The sequence below is a fragment of the Pristiophorus japonicus genome, unplaced genomic scaffold (assembly GCF_044704955.1).
Source record: "Pristiophorus japonicus isolate sPriJap1 unplaced genomic scaffold, sPriJap1.hap1 HAP1_SCAFFOLD_258, whole genome shotgun sequence".
NCBI classification, from domain to species: domain Eukaryota; kingdom Metazoa; phylum Chordata; class Chondrichthyes; family Pristiophoridae; genus Pristiophorus; species Pristiophorus japonicus.
Genome location: NW_027252318.1, coordinates 225,559 through 240,767, shown reverse-complemented (window position 1 = coordinate 240,767; position 15,209 = coordinate 225,559). Strand labels below are relative to the sequence as shown.

General features: G+C 46.7%; 2 protein-coding genes across 7 annotated transcripts in view; one reads left to right on the top strand and one right to left on the bottom strand.

Annotated features, from left to right (window-relative positions):
* LOC139247122 (nuclear factor 7, ovary-like) overlaps window positions 1–15,209 on the top strand; it is a 640,289-nt gene that overhangs the window by 508,695 nt on the left and 116,385 nt on the right. For 3 of the 6 annotated variants that reach the window (XR_011590832.1, XR_011590833.1, XR_011590827.1), the window contains exons 1-2: window positions 5,783–5,856; window positions 7,841–8,396. The gene's annotated coding sequence lies outside the window, so the exon portion shown is untranslated. Of the gene's footprint in view, window positions 1–5,782; window positions 5,913–5,943; window positions 6,640–7,840; window positions 8,397–15,209 lie in introns of those variants that run through there. The other 3 variants (XR_011590831.1, XR_011590828.1, XR_011590830.1) reach the window with 3 other exon arrangements.
* The window catches only part of LOC139247114 (zinc finger protein 432-like), a 199,772-nt gene continuing 186,206 nt past the window's right edge, over window positions 1,644–15,209 (bottom strand). Inside the window, exon 3 of the transcript XR_011590821.1 lies at window positions 1,644–1,926. The gene's annotated coding sequence lies outside the window, so the exon portion shown is untranslated. The remainder of the gene's footprint in view (window positions 1,927–15,209) is intronic.

Here is a 15,209-nt window from a genome sequence, read left to right as displayed (position 1 = left end):
GCTGCTCATTTCCTTTTTATATACCTGTCGATGCTCTTACTGTCTGTTTTTATATTTCTTGCTAGTTTGTTCTAATGCTATCTTTTCTGTCTTTATAATGTTTTTGTCATCCTTTGCTGCTTTCTAAAAAATTCCCAATCTTCTGGCCTTCCACTGTCTTTCACAACATTATATCAGACAGGATGGGATTGGTATCAGTGACTGTGGGGTGGGTTTATATCAGACAGGAGGGGATTGGTGTCAGTAACTGTGCGGTTGGTTTATATCAGACAGGAGAGGATTGGTGACATGGAATCATAGCAGTTTACAACACAGAATGAGGCCATTAGGCCCATCATGTCTGTGCGGCCGAAAAAGAGCTATCCAGCCAAATCCCACTTTCCAGCTCTTGGTCCGTAGCCCTGTAGGTTAACGCACTTCCAGTGCATATCCAAGTACTTTTGTAAATGCGATGAGGGTTTCTGCCCCAACTATTCTTTCAGGCAGTAAGTTCCAGACTCCCATCTCCCTCTGGAGGTTATGCTTGAACTGTGTAAAACACTAGTTAGGACACAGCTGGAGTACTCACACAGTTCTGGTCATCACGTTACCCTATTGGGCCAGCCCTTGCTCACCCTATTGGGCCAGCATAGGCTCATCCTATTGGGCCAGCCCAGGCTCAGCCGATTGGGCCAGCCCGAGCTCAACCTATTGGGCCAGCCCGGGCTCACCCTATTGGGCCAGCCCGGGCTCATCCTATTGGGCCAACATGGGCTCACCCTATTGGATTGGATGGGCTCACCCAATTGGGCTAGCAGAGAAAATCAGCAGCTCATTTAGTTTATTCTCACTCTGCGCACAGCGGGTGCAGAACTCAACCCAACCTTGTAAGCTGGCAGTGCATCGTTACAATCACACTGGGGAGAGGCTGCTCACCTGCTCTGAGTGTGGGAAGGGATTCATTCATTCATCCGACCTGCTGAGACACCAGCGAGTTCACAAGTGGCTGCAGGGGTTGGTTTCTACTGTTACTGCTGCTGTTAATCACATCCTAACTGAATCATGTTCATTCTGTCAGTTGGGGATTGTTTCTGCTGATGTTAATAACCCCTATAACTGGGCTGGAGTTCAATATTTTGATATTTCAAATAACAGAGTGTGTCGATATTTGATGACTCCAAAATAAGACGAGACTAATTGACATCCTGTTACTGACTGCTTCATTTTGGGCTTTTTCTCCTCTCCAACTCGGGATTATTTCAGTTCTTATACCTTCGGTTACTCTCAGGGGCAAGTCCCAGTTTCCCATACCTTCCAGAGTTGATCTCCTAGCCTTGGTATCCAGGGAAGGTGTTGATAACACGCCCAGGACCACTAAATATAAAACTCAGTCTGTTAATCACCTTCAGATACTGGACTTAGCGTGTGCCCCACAACATCTCTCTCACCTTCGATGTGTGAATGGAGCATCACGCCTGCAAACCTGGTTTCAATTTGTATTTGAATCCACTCAGCAAACATATTTTTTTAAATACGTACATGTAAACCAATCACATCAAATAATTGGCAAAGATTTAGAGTCAACAAGATGAATAAGTAAACACATTACGGCCCAATAACCCAGCTCTATATTCACAGGAGAAAGTCTGTTATCTAATGTCCGTTGGTGAGATGAGCGACTGAATCACTTTCCATGTACAACAGCATCCATTCCCACTGTCCCCACATTTACAGTGTTGAGTCAGGTGGGTGCACGGGTCTCACAGGCTGAACGATTGGTTGAAGGTGTATCCACACACACAACATGTGTCCTGTTTCTCCCCGCTGTGATTGGTGTTTTTACAAAGGCTGATGATAAGGTGATCCTGATCAATCCGGGAATCTGTCAAATCTTGATGCAATGTTTGGATTGAGTTTCCCAGCTGCAGATCCTCCCCTTCTAATACCCTGCAAATAAATGGTGCTTACAAACATTGTTACTTTAAATACAGGATAGAAATTCAGAACAGACAATTCTAGATTCTACACAACATTCTGTCCCCTCCTGTCCCCCCTAAGCTGTAAATTCCTTATTCTAGACACTCTCCCTCCATCCTCACTGTCTAAATTCAACATTTCTTTCATCGTCTGAGATTTATTATCTCCAGAAAATGCTGAATCTGGCTGGGTGCAATTCCACAGACAGTAGTTAACCTCGAGTGCCTCACCATCAGGCAACTCAGTGAGTGCCAGCAGGATTTCCACTGTGGTAGGCATCACAGCTTCATATCCTGTCCTCAAATGACATCCACACACTTCCCAGTTGGGTCACTGGATCAGTATGAAGAGTAGGGACACTGGCTGATTTTTACTCATATTTAGCCCAGTGGTACTGAGGACACTCATAATCCCTGAACTGCTGCCTTGCCTGAGATCAACTCACAGCCCAGATCATGGATCGAACTTGGGAACTTCCCAGTCAGTATTGCAGTGTTCTAAAATTTGGGGGGTTGGGAGAGAGTTAGAACAGAATATTTTGAAACAAATTTGACTCCACCTTTAACCAACACCTTCATCACACTGAACAATTCTGAAATCTTTCCAAATTATACAATTGGATCATCAAACACAGTGAGACATTTTAGAAAGGCTCAAGTCACTGAAATAGACAGCTTTACAATCACTGCACAGTACAGAAAGGAGCGACTGTTGATGGGAGCTCTGTTAGTGAAGTCCTCCGACACCCCAAGATAAACTGGACTGTCCCTTTAAATATAATGAGGCAGAGAAAGGGGAGTCCCTGTTCCTGTAAATATCTGCCCCATTCCCCCAGGCAGTGGGAGGAGGAACAGCGCGCGGTCTCTTTATATCCTGATCCACCAAGCACCGCCGGATGAGCTAAAGCTCGTAGAATGTTGATCGCATCAGGTTACGCAGAACAACTGAAACGAGCACATAAAGTCTATATATATATCATAGCATATATATATATATATAGCATATATATATTTTTTCTATATATATATAGTGTGTGTGTATACAAAGCACATCATTTTTAATGTTTGCTCGTCAATTTCAGAGATAAATTATCTTCACCAATTATTTTCCAGCATTTTATTTCCATTTTGTTTACAATGCAATTGCAGACTGTTTAATACCTTTCCCATTTACTGATAACCCATTGTCTTGTGTGGTCTTGTTTAGAAAGTGATGTCACACTGACCATTCTGTTACCAAGGTGACCATGTCTGTCCGCAGTATTCAGTGGGAAAGGGGATTAAATTACACCGAGGATAATGAGCAGCCCCCCCACCAGTCTCTGAGCTTTATTGTCCAGTGATCACCTCACCATCACACAGAAGCTCCTGATATTTACCTCCAGTGTGGATCATTGGTGTAAGTGATGGTCAAAATAAAATTGTATGTGTGAAATAGGGATTGGGGTGAAGTAGGGGTTGGGGTGTGGGGCGTTGGAGAGTAGGGGTGAAGGAGGGGTTGTGGTGAGGGGGTGAAGGAGGGGTTGGGGTGAGGGGGTGAAGGAGGGGTTGGGGTGAAGGAGGGAATGGGGTGAGGGGGTGAAGGAGGGGTTGGGGTGAAGGAGGGGTTGGGGTGAAGGGGTAAAGGAGGGGTTGGTGTGAGGGCGTGAAGGAGGGGTTGGAGTGAGTGGGGTTGGGGTGAGAGGGTGAAGGAGGGGTTGGGGTGAGGGGGTGAAGGAGGGGTTGGGATGAGGGGTGAAGGAGGGGAGGGGGTGAAGGAGGGGTTGGGTTGAGGGGTTGGAGTGAGGGGGGTTGGGGTGAGGGGGTGAAGGAGGGGTTGGAGTGAGGGGGTTGGGGTGAGGGGTGAAGGAGGGGTTGGGGTGAGGGGATGGAGGAGGGGTTGGGGTGAGGGAGTGGAGGAGGGGTTGGGGTGAGGGGGGTTGGGGTGAGGTGATGAAGGAGGGTTTGGGGTGAGGGGGTGAAGGAGGGGTTGGGGTGACGGGGTGGAGGAGGGGTTGGGGCGAGCAGTTGGAGAGTAGGGGTGGCTGATGTGCAACCACAGGTTAAAAAAATCCATGCACAGGCATCTTCCACCCTTCAGGATGTAGTTGGGGTCCGGAATATTCGGTCCTTCATTGAAAAACCTGTGAACTCATCCCTTTTCGGCATAGAAGCAAGTCACCTCATTTCGAGGGACTGTCTGTGATGATGATGATGGTGCAACGTTACTGAGAGGGTCCTTTAATTTGAAAATAACTTCAAGGTGTAAACAACCTTGATCTTTGCTGAAACAAAAAAAAGAACTCCAGTTATGTTCAACTTCTTATCTGCAGTAATGGATCTTGAATACCACAGCATGGTGACAAAATTGAATGTAAGACTTTTTGAAAAAAATGCCTGGAATGAATGATTTGGAATCATGTGTTATCTTCCACAACAGATTGCTCAAGAGGGAAGATAAAGAACTTGCAGCAAACACATTGTAGATAGCTTTTGTATTGTTCAATCACAAAGGCTGGACATAGGTTTGTGTGAAAATAAAATTGACTATCTAAATAGATAGGAGTTGCTGCTCAAGCATTCGGGAAGGGAAATGTAATGCATATAACCTAAGTCTGAGCTGTGGAGGGAAGACCTCTCACAGAGCGGTGCTATTTTTCCTTTTGTTTTTTTCTTGCAGAAGCAAGTGGAAGCGAGGTCGCAGGATGAAATATCGCAGCCAGCAAGGTCCAGGTGAACGAGGGAAGGCGAGTGTGCCTAGAATGCTGGGGAAGCATCGTCGACCTACATTCTTCCTGGTTAAGCAACGCCTCGATTTCAAAATGTTCATGCTTGTTTTCAGATCCCTCCATGGCCTCGCCCCTCCCTATCTCTGTAATCTCCCCCAGCCCCACAACTGCTGAGATATCTGCTCTCCTCTAATTCTGCCTTCTTCAGCATCCCTGATGGTAATCGTTCAACCTTCTGTTGCCTAGACCCCAATCTCTAAAACCTCTCTACCTCTCATTCCTCCTTTAATCTGCTCCTGAAAACCTATGTCTTTGACCAAGCTTTTGGTCACCTGCCCTGATATCTGTTTATGTGGCTTGGTGTCAAGTTTTTGTCTTATAATACTCTGTGAAAATCCTTTGGACGTTTTACACATTAAAGGCATTATATCAATACAAGTTTTTGTTTTTGTTGTTGCTGATTCCCTTGATTTGACCTTTCATGGTATTATATAGAACACAGCACAGAAACAGGCCATTCAGTCCAACTGGTCCATGTTGGGGTTTAAACTTCACACGACCCTCCTCCCACCCGATCAACATATCCTCCTATTCCTCTACAGTGAGGAGTTCCACAGTCACTGGTTGCCTTCTGGTGCCCGTCCAAAGGGCCAATGTGTGAGGGTATGCAGTGATTGTTGACAGCCTATTCAACCTTGGGGGCATCACAGTCCAAAACAACGCCCCCTTTGCAGACTTGGCCTTTGCTGCTGGGGTGAGTGGACAGTGATCAGTAGCAGGAGCCCAGGGCACTGAGGTTCACTGCAGTCTCCCCAACTGCAGCCCAGGCTGGGATCCGCTGACAACCCCCACAGTGAGCAGCTGGAATGTGCAACCTCTCCTGGTCTGCACTGGGGAGCAAGGGAGGTCAAGGGTCAGCACAGAATCAAATCAACCTTGACCCCCAGCCTCCCTCACTCAGGAGAACCAAGTTGCATTGATATCATAACGTCTGCACTTTTCATGACGTCAACACGTTCCAGCGCGCGTCACCCTCGGCCGCCCGCCCACTGTTCCCGCGATCTCGCTCCCCATTGGTCGGAAACTCCTGTCAATCAGGCCGTGCGCGCGCCGCCCAACGGCCGGAGGAGGAGGAAGCGGCGGCGGCGCAGGGGAGCCCCAGAACCGGCGGGGAGGCTTTCTAAACACCCGGGGTAGGCCTCAGGCCCCCAACAACAACCTGCGGCTCCGGCGTTTGCCCCGAGCTCGAGTGGGTCAGACCCTTCGGGGAGGCGGGAGGAGATTGTGGGGGCGGCGGAGGGTGTGGACCCGCGGGTGGGCCGGGGAGCTTCACCCACACCCGCTGTAGGCCTCAGGCCCCAATCACAGCCCACAGGCTGAGGCCGGGTTTGCCCCCCCCGCGGTGACAGGCCCAGGGGCTGGCTCACTCTGGCTGCCTGCCTCTCCTCCACGGTCAGGGAAGGAGGGAGAGAGAAAACGGGCAACTCGGGGCCAGTTAGTCTGACATCAGTCCTTGGGGGAAATGCTGCAATCCATTACTACACAAGTGTAACAGGGCACTGAGAAAATCAGGCTCTCAGTCTGCACTCAACATGGTCTTGTGGGAGGGAAATCGTCTTTAATACATTTATTAAGCTTTTTGAGGATGTCAGCAGCAGGGTGGATGAAGGGGAACCAGTGGCTGTAATGTTGCAGGATTTCCAAAACGCATTTGATGTGCCACATAAAATGCTAATTGAGAGCTCACGGAGTTGGGGGTAATATATTAGCACGGATAGAGGATTGGTTAACGGACAGAGAGTCGGGATACACGGGACATGTTCCGGTTGGCAGGCTGTAACTAGTGGGGTACTGCAAGGATCGGTCAGCTTTCGTCTTAGCTTTGCTTTGGCCTCAGCTATTTACAATCTATGTTAAAGACTTGGATGACAGGATCAAGTACAATGTATCCAAGTTTGCTGACGATACAAAGCCAGGTGGGAAAGTACGCTGTGAGGAGGATGCAAAGAGCCTGCAAAGGGATATGGACAGGTCAAGTGAGTGGGCAATAAGGTGGCAGATGGAGTATAATGTGGGGAAATGTGAGGTTGTTCACTTTGGTAGGAAGAATAGAAAAATGGAATATTTTTTAAATGGTGAAAAACTAATAAATGTTGGTGTTCAGAGAGATTTAGGTGTCCTTGTACAGGAAACACAGAGCACTGGCATGCAGGTACGGCAAGCAATCAGAAAGGCATGTGGGCCTTTATTGCCAGGGGGTTGGAGTACAAGAGTAAGGAAGTCTTGCTACAATTGTACAAGGCCTTGGTGAGACCACACCTGCAGTACTGTGCACAGTTTTGGTCTCTTTATCTGAGGAAGGATATACTTGCCTTAGAGAGAGTGCAATGCAGGTTCACCAGATTGATTCCCGGGATAGGGGGATTGTCCTATGAGGAGGGATTGAGCAGTATGGGCCTATACGCTCCGGAGTTTAGAAGAATAAGAGGGGATCTCATTGAAACATGTAAAATTCTGAGGGGGACTGACAGGGTAGATGCTGAGAGGTTTTTTCCCCCGACTGGAGAGTCTAGAAATAGGGCCCACAGTCTCAGAATAAGGGGGTCGGCCATATAAGACTGAGATGAGGAGGAATTTCTTCACTCAGAGGTTTGTAAATCTTTGGAATTCTCCACCCCAAAGGACTGTGGGTGCTGAGGTATTAGTATATTCAAGACTGAGATAGATAGATTGTTGGACTCTGGGTGAATGAAGGGATATGGAGATCAGGCAGGAAAGTGGAGCTGAGGTTGAAGTTCAGCCATGATCATATTGAATGGCGGAGCAGGCCCGAGGGGCCGTATGGCCGATTCCTGCGCCTAATTCTTGTGGTCTTTCGTCTTGTCGGTGCCCAGATGGCCCTGGAGAGGGAATATGCGGTGTGCACTGGTTCCTTCATGCCTTGGTGACCGGTGGCACCTCAGGGTACGGAGTGTCTCATACACACTGGGAACAACATTCTGGTTTAGTTGGGAAGGTTCCCTTTGCTTTTGTTGCTTATTTTGCCGCCTTTTAATTCGATTGGATCACATGTTTGTGGGAACAAGAGAGGAAAGAATATTCCATGGAAGCTGGAATTGTCTGTTTTGATTTTCTGCCCTGGACTTACAGTGATGACTTTTGTGAACTCTTTTACAGGGTATTAGAAGGGGAGGATTTACAGACGGGAAATTCAAACCAAACATCACATCAAGATCTGACGTCGTCACTCGATTCATCAGGACCTAAATATCATCGGCCTTTGAAAGTGGAAGGAGAAATGTTTGCCTGTTCTGCCTGTGGGAAAAGATTTCAAACATCAGTGTGACTGGAAAAGCACTGAGACATACACACCCGAGTGAGATTGTTCCAGTGCACTTACTGTGGAAAGAGCTTTAACCAGTTACACAGTCTGAAAAAACATCGCACCATTCACCCTGGGGAGAAACCGTACACATGTTCTGTGGCGACCAGGCTTCAACTGATCGTCCAACCTGGAGAGACACAAGGACACCCCGCACCATGGAGAAACTGTGGAAATGTGGGGACTGTGGGAAGGGATTCAATTACCCATCCCTGTTGGAAACTCATCACTACAGTCACACTGGGGAGAGGTCGTTCTGCTCAGAGTGTGGGAAGGGATTCACTCGCTCATCCACTCTGTCGGCACACCAGCGTCACTGACACCACGTGGACTGGGAAAGTATGTTAAAGGGTAAGACTGTAGAAACGCAGTGGCAAACATTTAAGGAGATATTTCATAACTCTCAGCAAAGATTTATTCGTGAGAAATAAAGATGCTTAGAGCAGGCTGAACCATCCCTGGCTAACTAAGGAAGTAAAGGATGGTATCAAATTGAAAAAAAGGCAAACAATGTTGTGAAGGACAGTGGAAGGCCAGAGGATTGGGAAATTGTTAGAAACCAGCAAAGGGCGACAAAAAAAAATGATGACCGAGAAGATAGCAGTTGAGAGCAAACTAGCAAGAAATATCAGTAAGAGCTTCGACAGGTATATAAAAAGGAACCGAGTAGCTAAAGTAAACATTGGTCCCTTAGAGGATGAGACTGGAGAATTAATATTGGGAAACATGGAAATGGCAGAGATTTTGAACAAATATTTTGTGTTGGTCTTCACGTTAGAGGACACTAAAAACATCCCAATGGTTGATAACCAAGGAGCTATTGTGGTGGGGAGGGGGGGACTTAAAACAGTCACTATCACTAGAGATAAAGTACTAAGCAAACTAATGGGACTAAAGGTGGACAAGTCCCCTGGACCTGATGGCTTGCATCCTAGGGTCTTAAAAGAAGTGGCTGCAAAGATATTGGATACATTGATTGTAATCTACCAAAATTCCCTGAATTCTGGAGAGGTCCCAGCGGACTGGAAAACCGCAAATGTTACATTCCTATTCAAGAGACGGAGACAGAAAGCAGGAAACTATAGACCAGTTAGCCTACCATGTCATTGGGAAAATACTGGAGCCCATCATTAAGGATGTAATAGCAGGACATTTCGAAAATCATATTGCAGTCAAGCAGAGTCAGCATGGTTTTATGAAAGGGAAATCTTGTTTGACAAATTTGCTGGAGTTGTTTGAGGATGTAACGAGCAGAGTGGATAAAGGAGAACCCGTTGATGTCATATATTTGGATTTCCAGAAATAATTCGATAAGGTGCCACACAAAAGGTTACTGCACAGGCTAAGAGCTCACGGGGTTGAGGGTAATATATTAGCATGGATAGAGGATTGGTTAACGAACAGAAAACAGAAAGTCAGGATAAATGGGTCATTTTCAGGTTGGCAAACTGTAACTAGTGGTGTGCTGCAGGGATCAGTGCTGGGACTTCAACTATTTATAATTTATATTAATGACTTGGATGAAGGGACTTAGTGTAATGCAGCCAAATTTGCTGCAGATACAAAGATAGGTGGAAAGCAAGTTGTAATGAGGACGCGAAGAATCTACAAAGGGATTTGGATAGGCTCAGTGAGTGGGCAAAAATCTGGCAAATGGACTATAATGTTGTAAAATGTCAGGTTATCCCCTTTGGTAGTAAAAATTAAAAAAATTATTATTTAAATGAGGACGATTACAAAATGCTGTAATACAAAGAGATCTGGGCATTCTTATACATGAAACTCAAAAAGTTAGCATGGAAGTACAGCAAACAATCAGGAAGGCAAATGGAATGCTGGCCTTTATTGCAAGGGGGATGGAGTATAAAAGTAGGGAAGCCCTGCTGCACCTGTACAGGGCGTTGGTAAGACCACAGCTGTGGGGATTGCTACAACAGACGGGAGGGGCAACATTTGGGGACACTGATTCCCCACCAATTCCCATTCCCCTTGTGGATAATGGAGGGGCCACTGTGTGTAATGTACAAGTCAGTAAGAATTGTCAGCCAGCTCTTTCTAATTGGAGATGTTCTTCAGTGGAAACTTTCATACTATTGTAGATTTTGTATCAAAGATCAACTTCGGATTAAAGTAAAAGTTCATAATCTTATTGCAAACTAAATTTCTGTTGAGAGTCGCTGAATTAAGGGGAAAGATAACATACAATGTTTCTTAAATGGACACTGCAGCCCCAAGAACACAATCATCAATATAAAGTCCAGCCCAGTTATAGGGTTATTAACATCAGCAGAAACAAACCCCAACTGTCAGAATGAATGTGGTTCAGTCGGGATGTGATTAACAGCAGCAATAACAACAGATTCCAACCCCTGCAGTCACTTGTGAACTCGCTAGTGTGTCAGCAGGTCGGATGACGGAGGGAATCCCTTCCCACACTCCGAGCAGGTGAACGGTCTCTCCCCAGTGTGAACTCTCTGGTGAGTTACAAGTTGGGAAGACCCAGTGAATCCTTTCCCACACTCAGAGCAGGTGAATGGCCTCTCCCCAGTGTGAACTCGCTGGTGTGTCAGCAGGTTGGATGACCCAGTGAATCCCTTCCCATAATCTGAGCAGGTGAACTGCGTCAATGAATTTCCAGCTCAGACGGTGATCTGAATACCTTCCCACATTTCCATGGTTTCTCCATGGTACGGATATCCTTGTGACTCTCCATGGTTGGACGATCAGTTGTGAATGGTGCGATGTTTTTTCAGGCTGTGTAACTGGATAAAGCTCTTTCCACAGGCAGTGCACTGGAACACTCTCACTCGGGTGTTTGTGTCTCGGTGACTTTCCAGTCACACTGATGTTTGATATCTTTTCCCACAGGCAGAACAGACAAACATTTCTCCTTCCACTTTCAAAGGCCGATGATATTCAGGTCCTGATGAATCGATTGACTCCGTCAGATCTTGACGTGATGTTTGGTTTGTGTTTTCTGTCTGAAAATCTCCCCTTCTAATATTCTGTAAAAGGAGATAACAAAACTCATCACTGTCAGTACAAGACAGAAATTCAGGATAGACACATCTAGTTTCTATGGAACATTCTTTCCTCTCTTGCTCTTCCAAACCTGTAAATCCCTGTCCCACACATTGTCCCTCCTGCTGTGCTGAAATCCAAATCCATCGCACATTTCTAGACTCTTTCTCCTCCACTCCCAGTTTTCACCACCAATTCTGTCTGTGTTCAGGTCTACACTCACTGGTTCCCCTCCCCCTCATCCCCTAAAGGAACAGTGCAGATGGAGCTTTACTCTGTATCTTACCCTTGCTGTACCTGTCCTGGGAATGTATGATGGGACAGTGTAGAGGGAGCTTTACTGTGTATCTGGCTCTTGCTGTATCAACATGGGAATGTTTGATGGGACAGTGTAGAGGGAGCTTTGCTGTGTATCTGGCTCTTGCTGTATCAACATGGGAATGTTTGATGGGACAGTGTAGAGAGAGCTTTCCTCGATATCTAACCCTTGCTGTACCTGCCCTGGGGATGCTTGCTCGGACAATGTAGAGGGATCTTTGCTTTGTATTTAACACGAGCTGTCCCATCCCTGAGAGTTTTTGGATGGTACAGTGTAGAGGGAGCTTTACTCTGTATCTAACCCGTGCTGTACCAGCCGTGAGCGTGTTTGATGGACCAGGGTAGAGGGAGCTTTACTCTGTATCTAAATGATGCTATACTTGCCCTGTGAATTTTTGATGGTAATTGCAGAGCAAGCTTTGCTTTATCTAACCCGTGCTGTACCTGCCCTGGGAGTGATTGATGGGAAGGTATAGAGTGAGATTTTCTCTATCTAACCCGTGCTGTACCTGCCCTGGGAGTGATTGATGGGAAGGTATAGAGGGAGATTTTCTCTATCTAACCCGTGCTGTACCTGCCCTGGGAGTGATTGATGGGAAGGTATAGAGGGAGATTTTCTCTATCTAACCCGTGCTGTACCTGCCCTGGGAGTGATTGATGGGAAGTTATAGAGGGAGATTTTCTCTATCTAACCCGTGCTGTACCTGCCCTGGAAGTGTCTAATTAGTGAGTGTAGAACATAAGCACAAACGAATATAAGAAATAGGAGCAGCAGCAGGCCATACGGCCCCTCGAGCCTGCTCCGCCACCCAACACGATCATGGCTGATCCGATCATGGACTCAGCTCCAATTCCCTGCGCTCCCTATAACCCTTTATTCCCTCATCAGTTAATAAACTGTCTATTTCTGTCTTAAATTTATTCAATGTCCCGTCTTCCACAGCTCTCTGAGGCAGCGAATTCCACAGATTTACAACCCTCTGAGAGAAGAAATTCCTTCTCATCTCAGTTTTAAATGGGCGGCCCCTTATTCTAAGATTATGTCCCCTAGTTCTAGTCTCCCCCATCAGTGGAAACATTCTCTCTCTATCCACCTTGTCAAGCCCTGTCATAATCTTATACGTTTTGATAAGATCACCTCTCATTCTTCTGAATTCCAATGAGAAGAGGCCCAACCTTCTCAACCTTTCCTCATACGTCAACCCCCTCATCTCTGGAATCAACCGAGTGAACCTTCTCTGAACTGCCTCCAAAGCAAGTATATCCTTTCGTAAATATGGAAACCAAAACTGTACGCAGTATTCTTGGTGTGGCCTCACCAATGTCCTGTACAACTGTAGCAAGACATCCCTGCTTTTATACTCCATCCCCTTTGCAATAAAGGCCAAGATTCCATTCGCCTTCCTGATCACTTGCTGCATCTGCATACTATTCTTTTGTATTTCATGCACAAGTACCCCCAGGTACCACTGTACTGCAGCACTGTGCAATTTTTCTCCATTTAAATAATAACTTGCTCTTTGATTTTTTTTCTGCCAAAGTGCATAACCTCACACTTTCTAACATTATACTCCATCTGCCACATTTTTGCCCACTCACTTAGCCTGTCTATGTCCTTTTGCAGGTTTTTTGTGTCCTCCTCACACATTGCTTTTCCTCCCATCTTTGTATCATCAGCTACGTTACTTGGCTACGTTACGCTCGGTCCCTTCTTCCAAGTCATTAATATAGATTGTAAATAGTTGAGGTCCCAGCACTGATCCCTGCAGCACCCCACTAGTTACTGATTGCCAACCCGAGAATGAACCATTTATCCTGACTCTCTGTTTTCTGTTAGTTAGCCAATTCTCTATCCATGCTAATCATCATCATAGGTAGCCCCTCGGAATCGAGGACGACTGGCTTCCACTCTTAGAATGAGTCCTTAGGTCCAATACAAGAGCCACAGTCCCTGCCACAGGTGGACAGACAGTCGTTGAGGGTAAGGGAGGGTGGGACACGTTTGCTGCACATTCTTTCCGCGGCCTGCGCTTGATTTCTGCATCCTCTCGGCGATGAGACTCAAGGCGTTCAGCGCCCTCCTGGATGCACTTCCTCAACTTAGGGTGGTCTTTGGCCAGGGACTCCCAGGTGTCGGTGGGGATGTTGGACTTTATCAGGGAGGCTTTGAGGGTGTCCTTGTAACGTTTCCTCTGTCCACCTTTGGCTTGTTTGCCATGAAGGAATTCCGAGTAGAGCGCTTGCTTTGGGAGTGTCATGTCTGGCATGCGGACAGTGTGGCCTGTCCAGTGGAGCTGATCAAGTGTGGTCAGTGCTTCAATGCTGGCCTGGTCGAGGACACTAATGTTGGTGCGCCTGTCCTCCCAGGGGATTTGTAGGATCTTGCAGAGGCATCGTTGGTGGTATTTCTCCAGTGATTTGAGGTGTCTACTGTAGATGGTCCATGACTCTGAGCCATACAGCAGACAAATACCCCAGCTATTTACAATATACATTAATGATTTGGATGAAGGAATTGAGTGTAATATCTCCAAATTTGCAGATGACACTAAACTGGGTGGCGGTGTGAGCTGTGAGGAGGACGCTAAGAGGCTTGAGGATGACTTGGACAGGTTAGATGAATGGCAAAATGCATGGCAGATGCAGTATAATGTGGATAAATGTGAGGTTATCCACTTTGGGGGCAAAAACATGAAGGCAGAATATTATCTGAATGGTGGTAGATTAGGAAAAGGGGAGGTGCAACGAGACCTGGGTGTCATGGTACATCAGTCATTGAAAGTTGGTATACAGGTACAGCAGGCGGTGAAGAAGGCAAATGGTATGTTGGTCTTTATAGCTCGGGATTTTGAGAATATGAGCAGGGTGGTCTTACTGCAGTTGTACAGGGCCTTGGTGAGGCCTCACCTGGAATATTGTTTTCAGTTTTTGTCTGCTAATCTGAGGAAGGATGTTCTTGCTATTGAGGGAGTGCAACGAAGGTTCACCAGACTGATTCCCAGGATGGCTGGACTGTCATATGAGAAGAGACTGGATCGACTGGGCCTTTATTCACTGGAGTTTAGAAGGATGAGAGGGGATCTCACAGAAACATATAAAATTCTGACGGGACTGGACAGGTTAGATACAGGAAGAATGCTCCCAATGTTGGGGAAGTCCAGAACCAGGGGACATAGTCTGAGGATAAGGGATAAGCTATTTAGGACTGAGATGAGGAGAAACGTCTTCACAGAGTAGTTAACCTGTGGAATTCCCTACCGCAGAGAGTTGTTGATGCCAGTTCATTGGATATATTCAAGAGGGAGTTAGATATGGCCCTTATGGCTAAAGGGATCAAGGGGTATGGAGAGAAAGCAGGAAAGGGGTACTGAGGTGAATGATCAGCCATGATCTTATTGAATGGTGGTGCAGGCTCGAAGGACCGAATGGCCTACTCCTGCACCTATTTTCTACATTTGTATGTTTCTATGTATCTATCCCATGATGTACCTGCCCTGGAAGTGTAAGGGGTTTTCAGGGAGTGTTGTTGTGCCTTGTGTGTCTCTCTCTGGGCTTCTGCCCTCACAGCTTATGCCTGGCCTGTGAGGTACCCTGAGTGCTGCAAGAGCACCCCTGGAGAGACTGTGTCCACAGCTTATGAAGGGGGTTTTGAGACTCGTGCGCTCCCACAGCTTATGCCTAGATTGTGAGGCACCTGTGAGTGTCAAACACTCCTAACCCCTTCCCTAGCCTGTGACACACAGTTGAGCGTTTTCGAGGCGCTCCTAGCTTCCCTTACACAGTTCTGACGTAAGTCTCATGATCAGGAGATGTAATACAATAGAA